General features: G+C 44.4%; 2 long non-coding RNA genes across 4 annotated transcripts in view; one reads left to right on the forward strand and one right to left on the reverse strand.

Annotated features, from left to right (window-relative positions):
* Window positions 1–20164, reverse strand: part of LOC105496347 (uncharacterized) — a 554035-nt gene that overhangs the window by 342066 nt on the left and 191805 nt on the right. The window lies entirely within an intron of this gene.
* Window positions 6316–18776, forward strand: LOC105496349 (uncharacterized). Of its 2 annotated transcripts, none has more exons than XR_011614326.1 (4): window positions 6316–6599; window positions 9090–9224; window positions 10185–10372; window positions 18440–18776. It is a non-coding gene; the product is annotated as an uncharacterized lncRNA (long non-coding RNA). The 2 variants fall into 2 exon arrangements; XR_011614325.1 differs by lacking the exon at window positions 6316–6599 and adding an exon at window positions 7535–7805.

A 20164-nucleotide genomic window follows, 5' to 3' on the forward strand; every position in this document is an offset into this window, starting at 1 on the left:
CTAGAGGTTCTTACATGTACAGCTGGGCACACAAGAGACCACCATACCAGGAAATCCAGGTAGCCTGCAGGTGATCACACCTTGATTCTGATCCCTGTACATCAGGCTGTGAGATCTCAGATCTGAGATGCCTTGCCAAGGGTTGTATCACCTCCTGCTCTCTCAGAATAAGATTCCTGGCAACACCCAGCCAGAGTGCCATGAAGAGCCCCTAAATCCCTAGTGGATCTGTCAGCCCTGGTTTAACAGTGTGCAGAGGCGGCTGGGTCTGGGGCAAGCAGTGGGCAGGTTCTTGGCTATGGCATCTGCCAGGAGGAGCTGGTAATAGGCCTGATTTATGACACTCAGCATGGGACCTGGCTGCTGAGCTCAATCACTGTGGCTCCCCACGGTGGGGTTCATGCGCTGTAACGGGCCTGGAAATTGGAGAGAAATTTACCTCCTGCTGCCGAACATTACATAACAATCAAGGGAAACAAGCAGAGGCAGGAGGGGGCCTCTTCAGCTGGCACTGGCAGCCTGGCACAGCAAAGGAGGTAGGACTGGGAATTGTCTGCTGGGGTTCTCACGCCCTCAGCAGCCTGTGCGAGCAGGTTCCAGGGTGACCCCATTAGAGCCGGCATCAGAGCCAGCCAAGATACAAGCATCAACCCAGTCACTTTTAGAAGGGATGGCTGGGGAGACAGGCTCACAGGAGGAAAAGGGCTGCTCTCTAAACTCCTGTCAGCCAGCCCAGTAGCTCCAATTCTAACAGCACTTACATAGCATGCACCAATTAATACCTTCCTGATTTGCAACCGGGAATAATTCAAATAGGACCTGAGATTGACATCTGCAACATGAGAGGGTCTGGAACAAAATGAAGATGGGCAGGGTGAAGAGACCCAGATCAGCACAGGCCCATAGGTCATGGTGGGGAGCTTGGATTTTCTTCCAAGTGCCCTGGACAGTTGCTGAAGGACATTCTTTTGTCTAGATCAGCCACCACCCTAGAACTGCCCATAGGGTTAAGGGGCATGTGACAGCTGATTATGATAACTGAGTTCTGATGGACTCGCAAGGAACACAAGTTCTTATCTATTTATTAAAGCAGACCCAGGTAGGAGTGTATGTTGGCAACTTTGAGATGCACTGATGCACTAACACACATCAGTGGGTGATGAAACTTCCATTCTGACAAGGTGGCTGGGCCTCACAGACACTCTCCCACCCTAAATGCACCACAAAGACAAGATTCCAAGTACCACTCTTAGCTGCTGACTTCATGACCCACAAAATGTGCTGGCCTAGAAACCTACCAATTATTTTTCAAGAAAAGAACTTCATCTTCTGATGAAATCTTACATAGAAGTCCAATGTATGAAATGTATTTATCACCATTGAAATTAATGATTCCTCTGTTGTATGTCATCCTGACTAGACGCATACTCCTCGAAGTCAGGGAACATGTCTGCCTCCTTCATTAGTGTATTTCCAGTACTCAAAGAGTATCTGGCATGCAGTGGACACAGTAGCATTTGTGCAATCTGGAAAAGAATGGGATTAAATCAGACACACTTCTCTTAAGGTATCAATATTAAGTGACACCAATTGTGTGCAAGCCAGGCCTTGCAATGAGTGCCAGGAGTATAACAGTAAACAAACTCATCACAGGCTTTCCTCTATTTTGCTCCTAGTGTAAGAGGAAATTAATGTTAATAGATGTAAATTTGTACCTGAGGTGTATGCTAGCAAATAGAGGTAACAGGACTATGAATATACAGAAGGGAAAACTGCCCTAGTCAAAAGAAGGTCAGGGAACACTTCCTGAAGAAAGTGTTATTTAAGCTAGGATCTAAAGCACGAGTAATATTTAGCTGGGTAATTGGTACAGGGAGGATGGAATTGCATTTCTGTCTAAGAGAACGGCATCTGCAAAGCTCCCAGTAGAAGGAATATGACCTCCTGATCCTGTCTTTCAATCATAGCATCTCTACCTCCATCTGTTTTCATACATTGGACTTTCGGGGTCACATTCCTTTAGAAAAAAGTGTTTGACAACTAAAATACAAATACTGGAAGTTGAGCTGACCAAATGACCTCAGAGGGCCCTATCAGCTCTTAAAACCTCTCTACATACAGACTCAAGAGAGCTTGGCAATGGCCTGTATGCCCAGGTCAAGGCAAGAGGTCAGGGGTCAAAGGTCACTGACCAGCCCCACAACACTGACTGGCGAGCTGTAGCTAATGAAAGAACAATGTTCATTTGTTTCTTGTTTGCTTTTTTTCCTTACATTCTAGATGCACATTAACTATCCTGGTTCTTTCTAAATGAGTTCGACATCTTAAAGTGAATTCCTTTTGCCTTTACAACTTACAAAATGCAATCTGTTAAGCTCATTTCATACATTCATTCATCAGTCACTGAAAATATATTTTAAGACATGTCCTCAGTTAGACATGCGATATGGAGGTAAATAAGAGTGTCTCTGCCTTCATGAAGGTCAAAATTGTACATACTTAACAGAGACCTAACATGGCAATATTTAAGATTACATTGTCTGCTATTGACAAGTAACTTCAATAATGTATGACTTCACATACATTATCTCCTGCAACTTCCAACCCTGTTTCAGATCTGAAAATTGAGTTTCAGAGAGGTTAAGCGTCATCCAAGGTCACACAGCAAGTAAGTGAGAGAACTAGCATCCAAATCCAAGTCCATGAAACTCCAGAGCCTGTGTTCATGATTGCCACAGGCTGATGCTTCAAATAAGGAGACAAATGAAGAAAACAAAATCACAAAGAATTAAAAGAAATCATAGGTAAATGTTTACTGAATCTTGTTTTGAGAGGGATTGTCAAAGCATAACAGAAAAGGAAAAAAAAATCAAAAAGGGGATTGATAGCAATGACTACATAAAATTTCAAAACTTCTACTTATCAAAAATACCACATAAAACTTTGAAAGGTAAATGAGAATGTGGCAAAAAGAAATCTGCAACATGTCTAATAGACAAAACTTTAATAGCCCCGCTATTAAAAGTTGTTATAAATTAGTACATAAAAAACAGGTTTTTGTCCAACAGAAATACGAAAAAATGATACAATTTTCAAAAGAATACTATTGAAAATGGCCAATAGGCACACCCAAAATTATTATTAAAGTTTTAGTAATAAAAAAACAAATAATCTAAGAAATACTGTGAAATTGGCAAGCATTTAAAAAACTCAAAATAATTCTAGTGTTGATTGATCAATGTGCTGTGAAATCAACCTGAACATACACTGAATCAGTATCGAGTGAGCATTTGACAACATGAGTTAAGAACTTTAAAAAAGATTATAACTTTAACTCAATCATCTTACTTTAGAAATTTATCAGAGAGGTGGACAAAGATGCATATAGCAAGATGTTCACCGTGGCATTATTTATAGTGTGGAGAAACTATAAATCAAGTTAAAGTCCAACAATAGGTGCACAGTGAAATCAATTTTGGTGCATCCAGATGGTAATATGCAGTGAGTGAGAATCATATTTTTGAAGACTACTTAGTACCATGCTCCATCTATTTATTTCTCTATCTAGAAAGAAATATACCAAAAGTACTATTGCAATGGCAAACTGTGGTGGTGGGATTAAAGATGATTTTTATTTACTTTATAATGTTTTTCTCCATTTTTTAATTTTCTGCAATTTATCTGCATCACATTGGCAATAACTTATATACATACATAACTATTTCTTTTACTTTGTAAATAAGCATGTACCAAACTCAGCTCTCCTTTTTCTTTGCTCAAACTTCATCCCTTTCCCTCCCTTCTGCAGTTGACAAAACCTCAGAGTCGCCTCCAACTGTTTCTTGTTTAGTCTCTCTCCCCTTGCCATTTCTACAACTTTATTACTTCACCTTTGGGTCCTTGTTGCCTTGTGGCTAGACCATGGCAATATCCTATTAACTGATGCCCCCATTTCTAGCTTCCAACCCTGCCCCACTCCTGAACTCTCCTCAAATTCAGTTAATATTCTGCTGCCAGATTGATCCCCTCTAACAAAGATAGTAATAGTATTCTGTTGCTGCCCTGCTCTAAAACAGGCAGTAGCTCTCTAGTTTCTAAGGATAAAATCCCAAAGTCCTTTATCTGCGGTGTGAAAATAGGAGCTATGGAAGGAGGAGATTTAGATTACAGCTGTCACAGTCTTGACTTTTTATATAAAGGTCTGAGGCTAAACTATAACCACCCCTAATTTTTTAAAAAAGTATATAAAGTACTTTGTTCCTGGACTTATTTTTCCCTTCCATCTATATCAGCCACCAATGCTCCACCCAAACTACTTTTCTCCCAGCTTTTCATATGACCCCGCCCAGCACATAGTAGGTTCTGGGTTGAGGGTACAGGTAGTACAGATGTTGTCAGACCTGGACACAAGCTAGCACCCCATGACCCTGGCCATACAGTCTCTCTCTTCCACTATAACTTTGTGATTCTTATTTAAAGGATGTGAAGGGGCTATGACCTGAAAAAAAAAAAAAAAGAAATCAATGACTCTCTGCTAATAAAGGTTCTTATGCAGTAAATGTGCTCTTGGGAAGCCAGATCCTGCCCTTCTCCACAGTTTTGGCCTGATGCCCTGGAGTGATTTACTCTGCGGTAACATGATGGAGCCTCCACCATGGAAGGGAATTAAATAAAAATGCAATAAAAGAGGACAAAATCAATCTGCTTACAGTTTTGTTTAATAAAAATTCATGAAGGATGGGCAGGCAGGCCCATAAGCAGTGTACCAGCTCTGCCCAGGGGCTGGCTGGAGACATTCACTCAGGCTTCAGGCATGGAGTGGGGGCTCAGCTGAAAACCAACTGAGCAAATCCCCTACCCTGCAAACTGCTGCAGGCTAGGGTCCTTCTGCCAGGCCAGAAAGCCAGTCCCATCTCATTGTAAGAAGGGAAAACCAGGTAAGGGTATGTTAATAGAAGAATTATTGAAAGCCAAAGAAAGGTAAGAGACTTTTTTATGGGATTTATCTCCCTAGAATTCAGGAAGTTCCATGTGCTCTGGAACAATCTAAACCGCCTCTTGGGCCTGATGAAGTATTTCTTACAGTAGAAACTATTTCTGCCCACAAACCATTTCTTTAAGTCAAGTGGTTCTATGCAAAAGCTTCCCCATCTTTGGATGGAAGTACCTGACCAAAGTTTTCCAATGATGTATAAAAGGGGTCAGCACACTCCTGCATGCAGGCCACATCTGACCTACCACCTGTTTTTAAATAAACCTTCTTTAGGACACAGTCATGCACATTTATTTACATATTGTTATGACTGCTTTTGTGCTACAGGGACAGAGTTGACTAGTTGTGACAGAGCCCTGCAAAACCTAAATATTTACTATCTATCTCGCCCTTCATGAAAAAGGTTTACAAACCTTGGATTTATACCTTGAGGATTCTCCCTTACCCACCACACTAACTCATTTGTCCATTTAACAAAAGCTTCCTAAATTCTTACACGCCAGGTGCGACCCTGAGACATCAGAGAGAGCAGAGAAGAATAAGATTTCAGTCCTTGCCTTCTAAAGGACTATGTTGGTTTTCTATTTTTGCATAGCAAATTACCATAAGCTTAGTGGGTTAAAACAATGCCATTGATTATTTCACAGTTGTATAGGTCAAAATCCAGGTGGGCTTAGCTGGGATCTCTGCTCAGTGTCTCACAGACAGAAATTACAGTGCCGGCCAGGGTAAGCTCTGGAAGCTCAGGGGAAGAATTTCATTCCAGCCTTGTTGTAGGAAAAATCCAGCTCCTTGCAGCTCTAAATCTAGATTCCCGGATTTCTTGCCGACTGCCAGTCAGGGGCCACTCTGCTGCAGGGGACTCCACATTCCTGCTCACAGGCCCCTCCAGCTTAAAACCAACAACACATTGGTTTGTCTTCTACTTTGAGTCTTTCAGGCTTCCCCTTATACCAACTGCTGGAGAAGTTTCTCTACCTTTAAGGGCTCATGTGATTTCACTGAATCCACCTGGATATTCCAGGATACTCTATTTTAAGGTCAACTTGCCATAAAACATAACATAATCATGAGAATGATATTTCCTTGTATTTATCACAGGTTCTTGATATTAGAATGGGACCTTTCCAAAGTTCTGCCTACCATGGGGAGTAAGTAGTAGGTAAGGCTAACTATTAACAGCTGTAACAAACAGACCCCCACATTTCAGTAGCTTAAAAGCAAGACCAATACTATAATTATTATCACATAACTATCCAGGGCAGAGGTTCCAAGTGGGTGGGATTCTGTTCTATGAGGTCATTCAGGACCCCAGGCTGATAGTGACCATGTCATCTTCAACGAATGGCCTCCACGCCTACTTTTTGCCATCCCAATTAGCCAACAAGGGAAAAAACACAGAGGGGAATATATGGGAGGGTGTGTATGGGAGATGGCACAAAGCATTTCTGCTCATATTCTATGGGAAATAAATAAGTCACATAATCACATCTAACTTCAAGGGTAAAAAATAAAGTGTAGCTGAGTAACCATGTACCCAGCACATCTATTAAAATGAAGGAAAGAGAAGATAGATTTTAATGGTCAGTAGCTATCTCCTGTCCAGGTAAGAACAAAGGAATGAATAGCTATGAATTGACATCTGATTACAGCTTTGGCCACTGAGGCCATATGTGTTAATATGTTCTGATTTTCTACATAGTATTTATTGCATTTTAAAATATCTAAGTTGGTTCTGCTTAAGAAATTAATTTTAAAAAGAGAATATGTACTAAAATAGCTAGATACAAAAAAGTAGTGGATACCAAAAGGGAACTACGAATGAGATATAAAATTATGAAAAGTAAAAGTAAACTTACTTGTATTTGAATAAATCAGGGAAATCATATTTAGCAAGGGCTGTGTGTTTACTCTCCTATGGGCTCACTTAATGGCAGAGTCAGAATTTTACCCAGGTCTGACTGGCCTTATAGTCTAAACTCTATACTCACAGGAAACTCCCAAATGAAAGGATTCAGGGAGAAGTTGGCATAATGCTCTAGAATGTTGTTAAGTAGCAGAGGGACATGGTCCTTGCTGGGCAATAAAAAGGTAAGTTTGGCAGGCAGTATGTTTTGGATTAATGGCATAAAGCTGCCAATGGGAGGAAGCCCTCGGTGGGGCAAGTAGATGAGCCAGGGAGGGGTTCATTCCACAGAAGGGGAAAGGACACAGTGGGGGAAATTCTGGAACTTACCAATCAGATTTTTAGAAGAGAAGAAAATAGGGACAAGAAAGACACATGTTAATTTTCAAGTCTGGGTGAAACTTTTTAGCAGAAAGAGTGAGGCAGGAAGCTACTGCTAGTGAGAAGGAAGATACTGGGTTTAGTTTGAGGCATGTCAGATTTTAGATACTGGCTGGGACTACATTTGAAAATGTCTCTAGGCAACTGATTATGCTGGAGGGTAGCTCCATAGAGCTCTCAGTTCCAAAGGGTCCTTCTTAGAAGCAAGAATTGGAATTTGGGAGCTATGTGCAGAGATGAATGGGACAGCTTAGGTGAACAAGACAGATGGGAGAGATCAAAGAACATAGAAGAGCATCCTTGGGGCATGTCAATAAAAAAGAAGAAGAAGATGGAGACAGAGAGTGGGGAAGAGGCAGAAGAGTGGTATCTTACAGCAAGAGAAGTCATAGGACCCAGGGAAGATGGTACCCAGGTTCACCTAATTTGGGGAGCCAGAAAATAGTTATGACATCAGAGAAGAAAATTTCTGGAGAAAGGCAAGGATGGGAGATACGGACCAAAAGATCACTAAGAAACGTGAAAGTAAATACAAGACACTCAGAATTGTCTGACTTAGAAAGTACACATTTCTAACTTCACCACACCTAGCTAGAGCCCCATCCACAAACTGCCTAAGAACCTCCTTCTCCGGGAAGCTCTACCTCTTCATCTTTTAACATCAGTCTTCTTTGCATTTCTCAACTCTATTGCTAGTCTACAAAAGAGAACTTGAGCTGGGGCTTTACCCAACTTTGGGCCAGAAAAGATGAGAGTTGGTGCACTGTTGGTATGGAGACAACAGAAACAAGTGCGAACCTCCAAGGGTGTTGGATGGAGACACTTGGTCCAGCTGTCCTTCAGGCTTCCTCCAGGGAGAGTGATGAGTTTTAGTGACCTCTCATGCTGTGTGTATGGGGTGAGGGGTAGGGGATAGGGAATGAGAACTCAGACCATTGTCCACGGCTGTAGGATAGGTAGTCCCTCCAGAGTGACCTGCCACAACTGTGGTACCTGGGCGACAGACAGGGCCAATGAAGTAGGTCTAGGGGCCCCTGGAGCTGGACTTGGGTGGGTTCCCTCTCCCTCTACTTTGTCCAAAATTTGTGGTAGCAAATATTGGAGTGGAGAACTGGTTCGGAGACAGGGAGAGACTTAACTTTGCTGTAAAAAGTTCCCAGTCTGGGGGACAAAAGGGGAACAGAGGAGGAGACCCAAGTACCCCCTACCTACAGGAAGTCACCTTCTGGGAGAGAGAAGAATGTAGAAGAGGACAGGGTCGCATTAAAGCTCCAAGAACAATTAAGGCAGTGTTCCATGAAACCAACAGAAGACAAAACCTAGGACGTCTTCCAGGGAGAAGGGAGGAGCCACTGGCCCCCAAGAACAGGAAAGTAAGGGAGACAAGTGCTCTCAGTGGAAAGCAGTGCTCCTGCAGGCCAAAATCTAGAGGTGGTGAAGCCCAAGGTAGCATGTGTTGGGAGGATGGGAATAAGGCTAGCTGGCCTTGGGAGAGTGATCTGCGAGGGTCCCCAGGGAGACAGGGAGGAAAGAAGGAGGAAGTAAAAGGCTGTGTGGCACTGACCGGGGCAATCTGAGGGCAAGAGCCTTCTCCTCCTCCTCAGCCACACTGGGTGGTTGGTTTGACTTTTGCATTAATGCCCAGCTGATTTGTCTGTGGCAGAAGGACAGTGCTCTAGAGGGACCTGCGCATTTAGGGGCTGTCAATCACTTGCCTTATTTTCTCCTGTGGTGGCTCCGGGTGGGACACCTCCTCCAGCCCATGGCGTGCTATCTTCATGACTTGACTCTGATTGTCTTTCTCTCTAGGCTTTGGCCTTCACCACCTGTTTTATGTAAGTGACTGCTGAGGCCTGAGGCCTGGCAAAGGTCCGCACAGCAGGGGGCCTCACTGTGGTTGCTTGCTAAGCATTCCAGGAGCCAGCCCCCACTGTCAGAGGACAGGTATGGTCTGCTCTTTCCCTCTCAAATGCGCCCAGGCCTACCATACACTTCGCCTGGGACTTGCGTATGTGGGTGAAGGGTAAATTAGATGAAAACTCAGCCTATGCACCCCTCACCAGCAGCGCTGCATCCTTGCAGAAGAAAAGGCACCTTGGTCTAATCGGTCAAAGGTGCCAGGTGGACTCACTGCAGCCCTGGCTCCTCCCCTTCCCAAGCCTGAGCAGGAAGAAAGAATTTGTCAGGGCACCCCACTCCCCAGAGGTTCCCCAGCTGGGTCCTCCTCTCCTCCCTCTGTGCTGTCACAGGCTCAGCTGGTCCTTGTCAGAGGACAGCTGTGTTCTGGTGTCTTGGAGCAGCACCTTAGCATGCTAAGGCATGCTAAGCTTCTCCCACCTTAGCATGCCTCAGAGTGATACGGGGAACTTGTGAAAACACACATTCCTGGGCCCAAACCCCAGAATGTCCAATTCAACAGGCCTTAGGGTGGGCCCATTTGCTTTTTTTTTTTTCTTAACATGTTCTCAGATGATACTGATGGTGCTGGTCCAGGGATCCCAGGCAGAGAACGCTATCTTAGTTACTCTCCCTGGTTCGTTCAGCGAGAGATTGAATCCTCCTCAGGGGCAGCCTCAGGGCTCTGCGCAGATTCACTGTTCAACCAACACATATCGATTTTACCAAATGAAAGCAGTGAAGGGTGGATTGTTGATTGACTCTGGGATCCCATGAACAACTGGCTCCTTTATGTCCAGGCCTATTAAGTTAATAGGAAACTCAAGGGTGCAGGCAGCGTAGATGTGGAGGGGAGGCAAGGCTTGACATCTGCAGCATTGAACTCCAGAGAATCTCCTTTCAAATGGTCAGAAATCATAAACATGATAATAGCAGCAATCATTTATTAATCCCCTGCCCTGTGCCAACCCCTGTCCTGAGCTCTTCTTTGTGCAACCATCCCAACAGGGCTACCAAGTGGGGACTGTGTGAATCCCTTTTTCACACATGAAGACTCCAACAGACAAGTGGATCTCAGCCCAAGGCCTCAAGAAGCGCCAGGCATCAGGCCACATTCATTTGTCTTCAGAGCCTGCAAGCTTCATCATCACGCTGAGCACACCGAGCCCTCTCCAGAGAGACAGAGAAACTTGGAGGTCAGAAGTAGCTACACTTTAGAGAATGGCAGTCTCTGCCTAGGAAGAGAATTGAGTCAGTGGAATAAACAGTCTGATTCCTAAACTGTAGCGCAACACTGACTAGGTGCATGAACTTGGGCCTCTTTCAGCACCTCTGCCCCCTGAACTGTAAAATGGGAATAATAACTCCTAACTGTTGGGGATGTTGTTGGATTCAATGAGAATATATACCAAAATGCCTGACACAGTACCTGGCCCTTAGGAGGGGTCCAGTAAGGACCCCCTTAAAGCGGGCTCCTTTCTCTTCCTGTAGATATTTTAGAGTGATAACTCAGAGCCAACTTGAGCAATTTTGCCTGACACCTTGGGGCCGGGGAGAAGGAGAGCATGGAGAGGCAGATACAGCGACCTACCATGCTGCAGTGCAAACAAGTTGCTGCAGTCCAAACAAGTCCTAGATCAGCAGAAGCAGGCAAGAACCTGGCTTTACAGAACTCACAGGCCCCACAATCACATGCCAAATCCACTTAAAGGACCCAGTGTCAGGAACCGTGTCAGTGGAAAGGGGGGGGGCGGTGACTTTCCCGGAAATCCTTATTCAGGGAGTGACCATGTCTCCTTTGCACACCCAAGGACAGAAGCTGTACCTAGACGAGGCCACACTAAGCTCAGCAACTCAATTTGCTAAGGACCTCACCCTCCAGAATCCTGTAGCCTGGATCTCCTTAGACTACCCAGAGGAAAAGGACTTTGGAGGCCCCATGTAGCCTAACAGGCAGGCCAACACAGTAGGTGCTGACGGGAGACACTCCTGGGTCTAGAAACACAGTCTAGCACTCACTTGCAATAACCTTCACTTCTGTGAAGGAATAGTAAAAACGGCACCTAACTTCAAGATTGCCGTGTGATGCACATTGAGCCTTTAGCAGAAGTGCTTATCACAGAGCAAGCTCTTATAAATATTAGCTGTTATTATCCTCATATCATTGTTGTGTCCACAACTGTGAGGACATAGATAAGGTTAAAAAATAACTGTCTTAGTTTTCTCACTTGTGCAATGAATATGTTAATAGAATATATCCCCATAACATGCTTACAAAATTGAAATAATGTATGTCAAGCACCTAGCACACAGTAAGCACTCAATAAATGTTAAGAATGATTTCTAGCTGGAGGCACAGATGACACCACAGTTAGGATGATCAGCTGTTCTGATTTGCCAGGGACTTCCCAGTTTTAGCCCTGAAAAGTTCCGTGTCCTGGAAACCCCTCAGTCTCAGGCAAACCAGAACAGTTGATCACCCTACAACAGCCAAGCGGGCTGGGGCCTTCCTTGCTCCCCCAGGTGGGGCAGGGAATGTTTCTGGCCCAAATCAACCTGCCTCTGGAAGCGAAGCCAGGCACTGGGCTGCCCTCGGGGTATACATGGCCCCAGGATTCCAGAGCCAGTGTTCTCAGGATGAAGGGTCCCATCAAGGCTCAGAGAAGCTCAGAGACAGAATCCACACCCACATCCAGGATCCCAGAGTGAGAGCTCCTCGACAGGTGCAAACAGAGAGGCAGAGCCCAGGGAAAATGGAAATTGTCTCTGAGGGTCCTGCTGGACTCAGAGAAGTGAGACAACCATGTTCCCCCATGATGAATAATGCAGGGAGAAGCAGCAAGGGGAGGAGGAGTTGCCACTGGGCCCCCAGTCCATCCCCAGCCAGGCTGCTGCTGAGCAGGAAGCCTCCGGGCTGAGCCTGGGAAGCAGTTATCACTGGTGGGTGATTAAGTTACTAATCCTTCAGGGAGAAGACATTTAGAGGCCCATATTAAAGCAGTGCGAAGCAAAATCACATTCCGTTTCAATTTAGTTTAGCAATTCCCGTGATTTAGTTAAATGAAAAGCAATTGTTCCAATTAATAGTATTGAATGTTATTCATCAAAAGTGTCAAAACAGCTCTGTGGCTGCATTAGTAACCCATTCTCTTGTCAGAGATATGGATAATTCCCCAGGACAGAATGGGGAAATGGTAGGGTTCGGGGGCTTTGGTGAAAAGGTCAAAGTCAGAGGGAGTATTTACATGCACATGTGTAGGCTCATGTACATGCAACCTGTGTGCATGAATAGGTGCATATGTGGGCACATGTATCTTATATGCATACAGATCCAAACTGTACCCAAGTGTATATATTTGTATGAAGTTAAATGCATATGCCAATGTGCCCAAGTAGCTGTGCACAGGTGTGTTTGTGTGTGTGTGCACACCTGTGTGTTCCTGGTGCACATATACATGTATGTGTATATGTGCAAATATGTGTAAGTGCCTTGTGTGCCCATATATATGTACATGTGCATATGTGAATTTATGTACATGCACATGCATGTATTTAAATAGTTATACATTCAGGTATGGTGGTATGTGTACACAGATTATCCTGAAGATATGTTGCTATCCAAGGGTTGGATACACATTGTGTATGCAATGTGAGCATACACAGATATGCATATTTTGGGGTGCCTTCATACATATTGTAAATATGTCTGTACATATCAGGGCAAGAGATGTAGAAAGTTTGCTGCCTCGATGGATTAAGAGCTGAGCCATCGATTTCCATCCTTACGTCATAGTGAGTGATTTGGCTTGTCACTGGGATATTGCCATTCAAATTTAGCTCTCATGATCCAGAAACTTTTTCTGTCATGTGAACTGCTGCATTCTCAGCACCAAAAAGAGAGCCTGGTATAGAGTAAGTTTCAATGACATATACTGATAGAATAGATTAATGGAAGGATGGATTGATAAATGGATGAATGGGGAAGGATGGGCAGATAGATGGATAAGGATGGAAGGATACATGGCAGGGTAGATAAATGGTGGGTGGGTGGGTGGGTGGATGGATGGATGGATGGATGGATGGATAAGGGGCTAGATGGATGGAGGCAATGGATGGATGGGAGAATGGCTGAATAGAATAAACGGTTTGCCATAGGTCACTGGGTCTATCAGGCCTCCCAGTAGTGGCTGCATCCCAGTATTTTTCCCTCAGGGTAAATCCTAAGCTTCTCTGGCTTTCAGACAGCTCAGCTCAGCCTCAGACAGCTTCATCCGGGGCAGGCAGCAAGCTCAGAGGGCTCACAAGCTGCCAGAATCAACCAAGGCAAAATATTGCAGAATCAAGAGTAGGAAGGGCAGGGACTGCTTTAGAGTAGCTGACCAATCTCAGCTTTGCTGGGCTAACAGGAAGCTGGCCTGGCCAGGCAGGCCCAGGAGGATACAAACCAAAAAGGCCCCTTCAGGGGCTTGCATACCCCAAGTCAGGGTTCCTGCATCTGGCTTTCATCCTGGGGCTGCAGCTGCCAGCTCCTGACCCTATCCCAGGCCTGTCCTTCTCTGTCACTGTTCTTCCTTCTCCTTGCATCTTCCACAGCAGGGGGAAGCCACGTGTCCATCCCCATCCAGACGCAGATGTGGCTCATCACAGTTCCATCACCCCAGACTAGGATGACAAAGGGAATCTACAGATAGCTTACGATCACTACTGTCCTTGCTTCCCAGACTTCCCTGAGCATTGTTTCTCTCTGGAGCTGACCAGACCCTGGAGGGGGCCCCAAAATCCCAAGCGGGTCAGTTTGTATGGCTGTCAGTCCTCCCACCATCCTTTTGAGCATTGGCAGGGTTTTGCCTGGCCCACCTGCTGTCGGGGCCTGCCCCCTAGTGGCTGACTCTGCCCCATACACTGCCCCACCCCAGGTCACCAACTGAGCCTGGTGGCCCCTTCAGCCAGCCTCAGCCAAGAAAGGACCTCTGAGTCTTTGCAAAAGCTCCGCCATGGCCCCATTTCTCCCTTTTCAGCCATGGACATGGTAGGGCCAGATCTCTCCACACGCACACAGTGCCTGGCTGCCTGGAGTCTGCATTGCCCTTAGTCTGTCTGCAAGTGTCCATCCATCCGGATGGTGATTAAGCACGAAAAGGAAGTGTTAGGATGTGATCCCTGAACCCACGAGGCTCATAAAGACAATAGCTGGGACAATAACAAGAGGCACTGGGCGTCCTGTCTATTTTTGGGGAGGCCCCGAGCATGGCTGGCCAAAACCAAGGGCATCCTGAGGCTCGTTAATCTGTGTGGAGTGATGAAGACAGGATAGAGGGTCCAGGAGGCCTTCCGCCAGCCGTTTCCTCCCAGCCCACCAGCTCTGCTCCATACTCCACACGCAGAGCCCCTGGCCCCAGCCTCCAGAGACCCAGCCTTGCCAGCTCTCTGCGGTAGACCCAGCTCCCTTCCTCTCCTTTCAAAGCCTTGTACTGAGAGATTAGAGGCCCTGGCCTTTCTGGGATCCACTCTTTGTTTTCTCCCTGAGGGAGGCAAAGGAAGAAGTAAAACACTATCAGCCTCATCCAGGTTGAGGCAATGGAGAAACTGCCTTGAAACATCCTTCTGGCGCTCTGTTCCCACGGCCTGGCCTCCTTGGAGCCCAGGAGTAGCAAAAGGTTAATTGCCAGGGTGTTGGGCCCAAGCAGTGGGCTGGAGGAGCCAGAAAGCCAATTGTTAAATATGCAGTTGTTACATATGCCCCTATCCCTTCCCTTCTCCCTCTGTCCTTCTCTCCTAATCGCTAAACAGTTGCTAGCTTGAAATCAGACATGATGTAAGCAAATGCCTCTCTCTCTTCCCTTCTCCCTCTATCCTTCTCTCCCAATTGCTAAACAGTTGCTAGCTTGAAATCAGACATGGTGTAAGTATTTACACCACAGAAATTGGCAAACACTATAAAACAAACCAGTACCATCAAGGCAGTCATGAAGCCCCACTTTCCTGGTCCCAGGACGAAAGTCAGACACCCAATTGACTTGGTTGGAAACCATCACTTATGACAGTTTTAGGACCACAGAGACTGGAGTACACACCAGCATATTGTTCCTAGCACCCTAACCTTACTCCACCTGCCCTTGCAGTCTCTGACCCTGGATGGTGCTAGGACATGAGATCAGTCCGAAGAGTCAGGAGACCTGGATTCTACTGCAGATGCTGCCCCTGTCACTTTACCTCACTGATTCTTTATTTTTCAACAGGAAAATGGAGCAGTTATTACTGCTGTACTGTAAGAACACTGTAGGACTCAAACTTCACTGGGTTGTTGTGAGAATTGAATAGACTATTGCATGTGAAGCACGTAGCATATTGAGAGTATTGTGGGACCTGGTTGATAGTAACTATTCGATAAAAGTCAGCTGTTGTACCATTATTAACATTACTTTCCTCATGAGTGTTTTAAGGCTAAAATAAAATAATAGCTATAAAAACATCTGCATGAGTTTTTGTCTTTAAAATGTTTCCAGTAATCTAAACCAAAAGTGGCCTAGGTGTCTTCTTCAACTTTTCCTCTGCCCAGGTTCATCTAGGCACAATGCTTGGCCGATAGTGAATGGCCAATGTATGGCAGGTGACCAACCATACAACTTAGACATTTTAGGAACTATGACATTTCTAACATGATGAAGGAGTCCTGGTCCTTTGCTTGTCCACCTAGAGTATATATCTTATTGTAAATTGTTGCAAACCTAATTTTTGGAGCTGAGGTACAATGTCTACTCAAATCCTCACAGAAACAAGGGCCTTACCAGCACCTTCTCTGGAGTCATGTCAAAAGCAAACCTCAAGGTCAGAAAAGTGGAGTCATGTTTTCCCCCAGGAAAGACCACCTCTGACCCTTGGGTGAATGGAGCATCTCATCATTGCTCTTCTATGATGCAGAAACACCTCGTGGGAGTTCAGAGGCACTAAAGACCATCACCAGCTCTGTCATTGTCTCATATCTGCTCCAGCAAACCCTGTGTTTAGGGGACCCAGCAGGGCAGAGGGTGGTGAGCTAAGGAGAAGAGATTAAATAATGCAAGAGATTCTCCTGGGTTCAAACCCATATTTGTGCAGCCATGAGCAAATGCTTTCATTTCTTGGGCCTGTTTTCTTATCTGTAATATGAGGATAATTATTGTGACCTCTAAATGCTATAGAATAAGGCCATGTGATAATGTAGATGAGAAATCCTGGTACATAATTACTACTCAGAACCTGCTTGTTTTCAGTCTACCTTATCACTATGCAGAGGTTTTTGTGTAGGGGCCCAAAAACAATGGTACTAGTTACAGTTGTTTATTGCTTATTGCCCCAGCAGAGGCCTGGGCCCCAGGAGGCAAAAGTTCACCTCTCAGCTACTCATTTAGGCCTATTGCTGTGGTACACATAGGATCTTTATTTTAGGGATCATTCATAAATCCAGCTTTCCAGTAGTGTAACAGAGAGGTAACATTAGCTAACAGTAGCTGATCCACACAAGAACAAGAGGCTTTGAACAGGAAGACAAAGCCTCCAAAGCCTCAAATCTTTGGACAAGACCAAAATGATAAAAAGCTTTACATCATCAGTATTTGAGGAGAAAGAGACCAATTGAATCCCCATTTCCTCCCAGATTTATGTATCTGTAGGAACATGTGTGCATGAAGACCTGTGACCTGTGTGTATACACATGTATGTGCACGGGCACACTTATGAATGCAAGTTTGCATCTGTGGCCTCTTATGAAAGCACATGTTCTGTGTACTTCCTGGGCAGGTATATATACAAGGGAACAGGTACATGTACATGTGTGCACACATGCGTGCACATTTTTATGTGTAGACCTGAGTGTTTGTGTATCTGTGCTGGTGCATGCAAGTGTGGGGTTACATTTATAAATGAGTGAAATGGTAGCTGCATGTTCCTATGTGTGCCTCTCTGGCTGCAGACAATGTGCAGATGGCTGCAGGCAAATGAATGTGTCAATGTGTACATATGCACATGGGTGTATTTTTAAGAACAGACAGAACAAATAAACAGCATAAACAAGATGGTTGGGAGGAGGTGGGGTTTTCAAATACTTAGGAAAATAAGCAACTCCATAAGGACTTTGGAAGCACTCATTATGTACAAATAATGTATATGCTAATTACAAATTACTCTTTTCTGCTCATTAAAGCAGAACTGCTGCACTTTATTAGTTCAGTTCTGGTTACTCTACACACTTGAAAGTAATAAAAATGACTCTGGGGTCAGGAATACACACGCATAGGGCAAAGGGAGCCATTCAGGCAATGTGAATGGTCACTCAGGCCAGGGACTAGGGCATTGAGGACTCCTCCGTGTCCCTCCCACTGCCATGTTCAGTCGGTCACCAAACTCAGTCAAACCTGCCTCCTTTCCTTCATCTCCAGTACCATTGAGCTGATTCAAGCCCCATACCTTTTCCCTGACACCTCCTGGAGAGCTACGCACACTGCCTCCCACTGGTCTCCCTAGCTTAAGTCTCCCCACTTACAGTTTATTCCCCAAGATGCTACTGGCAAATCCACCCACTTAAAATCGCCCTCCGCTTTCCCATTACCACTGGATAAAGCTCCAACCCCATAGTTTGTCCAACCATGACCTGGCTCCTAAACACCTATGTGGCCTCATCTCCCTGTACTTCACAACCGACAATATTCAGTGACTCCCAGACAGTTTCCTGAGTCCCCGCTTCCTGTAGTTGGGACTTCTGGGTCTGGGCACACATTTTCCTCCAGTCCCTAAAGTCCTCTCTTTACTCTTCCTGTTCCACAGCACAGGCTGGATTGCAAGGTGGGCTCTTATTTCATCTTGCAAACCCCTGCTCTGGGAAACCATCCCCTAGTGTGTCTAGCATATCACTAATTCCTCCACTTGCCTTCCTCTGTCCTTTGTACCCAAGCATTTTGTTTCCTTATTTCTTATCTTCCTCCCCCACTAGACTGCAAGCAGGGGTCTTGCTTTATTGACTATTAACTGCACCTACAACAGTTGCTGGCATACAACAGACATTCAACAAATATGTGCTGAATGAAAAATTAATTAAAATCTGTATTATACTGCTCAGCTCTTCATATCATCACTGTAACTGTTATAATCTGCTTCACCCCTTGCAATTAGGGTTTTAAAATAATTAGTAAACACTGGCTTGAGCTCCCCTGCACCTCTTCACCCTAGGACCTCAGCTCTTGGATAACTCCCAGTTCTTCTGTTAGTCATTCCTGCTCTTTCCACAGGCCTGAACAGCTGGAACTCAGGTGCACCACCTAGAGGCCGCAAGGTAAAACAACTCAGAAACAGAAGGCACCGGAAGCAGCCTTCTTCTCTGTGGGATGCAGGGAGCAGTCACTGGGGTTATTTCCATCTGAGGATGAGTCAGAAGAGGTTTCCAGACTCAGCTCAGGTGATATGTGCAGCACTAGTTTTTGTCACACACTGTAAGTCCTGATCACAAGTGCAGGCTCCTCCCACCTCACCCCTTCCTACTGTGTTCTCCCTTTGTGCCCCTCCTGCTCAGCAGACTTCTGTCCTACCCATTTTATTCGAAGAAGTCCTCATAACCTGGAAAGTCAAAAATTGTGTTCCTTCTCTGATGCTCTATTTCTCGTATGAAATTTGTTCATCCTATATCTAGTAGCTTTCAATGTCTAGACACTAAGTATAGACTTTGTGAGGTCATAACAATTTGTCTAGTTACAACCTTTCCCAAAGTCAGTGGTTGGCTCCTAACTTTATATTTTCATAACAAAAGAATCCACTCAAGTCCCTCTTCCCAGAGATTTTCTCGACAATGACTTCTTATCCTTCCCTATAACACAGAAGCAGTAATCAACTTTGAAGTGGAAGCTTTTTTATTAACAAATTAAATATTTCACAAAATATTTTACTTACCTGGAGCCAACTATACAATTATTTGTTTATAGGTTAGCATGCTTCAAGACATATCAAGACTCTTTTAAGGCAAGGTTTATCCCATCAACTTCTATATACTAGGCTTCAACTCAAGCTTTTTCCTGAAAATCCAGCAATTTGAGAAACAGATGACACCACTTATCCATCCTCTTCCATGCTCAGGAATCTGAATGCTCTTGGAGTTTCTTAAATGATTAAAATCTGAATGTGAAAGTATTTGAGAGTGCATGAGAAGGAAAAGCAACTCTAAAACCAACATCAAAAGAATGAGATTACTGGGAAATTGACCCAGGAATTCATCCGTAGGGAAGAGGGCTGTGGAAGGTCATGTGCACAACTGAACAGCAGTAAATTTCTCCATAAGGGAATGCAGCTGAAGCTTGTCAGAATATGAAATAAAGAAGACCCAAAAAAATGGAAGGATATACCATGTTCATGGATGGGAAGACAATAATCTGAAGATGGCAATTCTCTCCCAAAGTAATCTATCTCTAAATTCAATGAAAAATCTATCAAAATAAAAAAAATTGTAGCACATAACTGATCCAAAAATTCATAAAACTGTGCAAAGAACAAGAGATAACTATCATAATTTTGAAGAATAAGGAGGATAAGAAGAAGGAAGATAATGAGGAGAGGGACAACTTTCCTTGCTAGATATAAAGAGTAGCTATTCTTACAACTCAACACTAAAAGACCCAGAGTGAAAATGGGCAAAGGATATGAATAGAGCTTTTTCCAAAGAAGATACACAACAGCCAATAAGCACATGAAAGGTGCACAACCTCATGAATCATTGAGGAAATGAAACTCAAAACCACAATGAAATATACTTCACACCTACGAGGATGACTATAATTTTTTTAAAAAAAGAAAATTAACAAGTGTTGATGAGGATCGGAAAAATTTTGAGTCCTCATACATTGCTGGTGGAAATGTAAAATGGTTGGTGCCAAATTTTTGAAAAACAATGTAACAGCTCCTCAAAATGTTAAACAGAGTTACCATATGATCCAGCAGTTCCACTCTCAGGTACATAGCCAAGAGAA

This window comes from Macaca nemestrina, chromosome 15 (genome assembly GCF_043159975.1).
Source record: "Macaca nemestrina isolate mMacNem1 chromosome 15, mMacNem.hap1, whole genome shotgun sequence".
In the NCBI taxonomy this organism is placed as follows: Eukaryota; Metazoa; Chordata; class Mammalia; order Primates; family Cercopithecidae; genus Macaca; species Macaca nemestrina.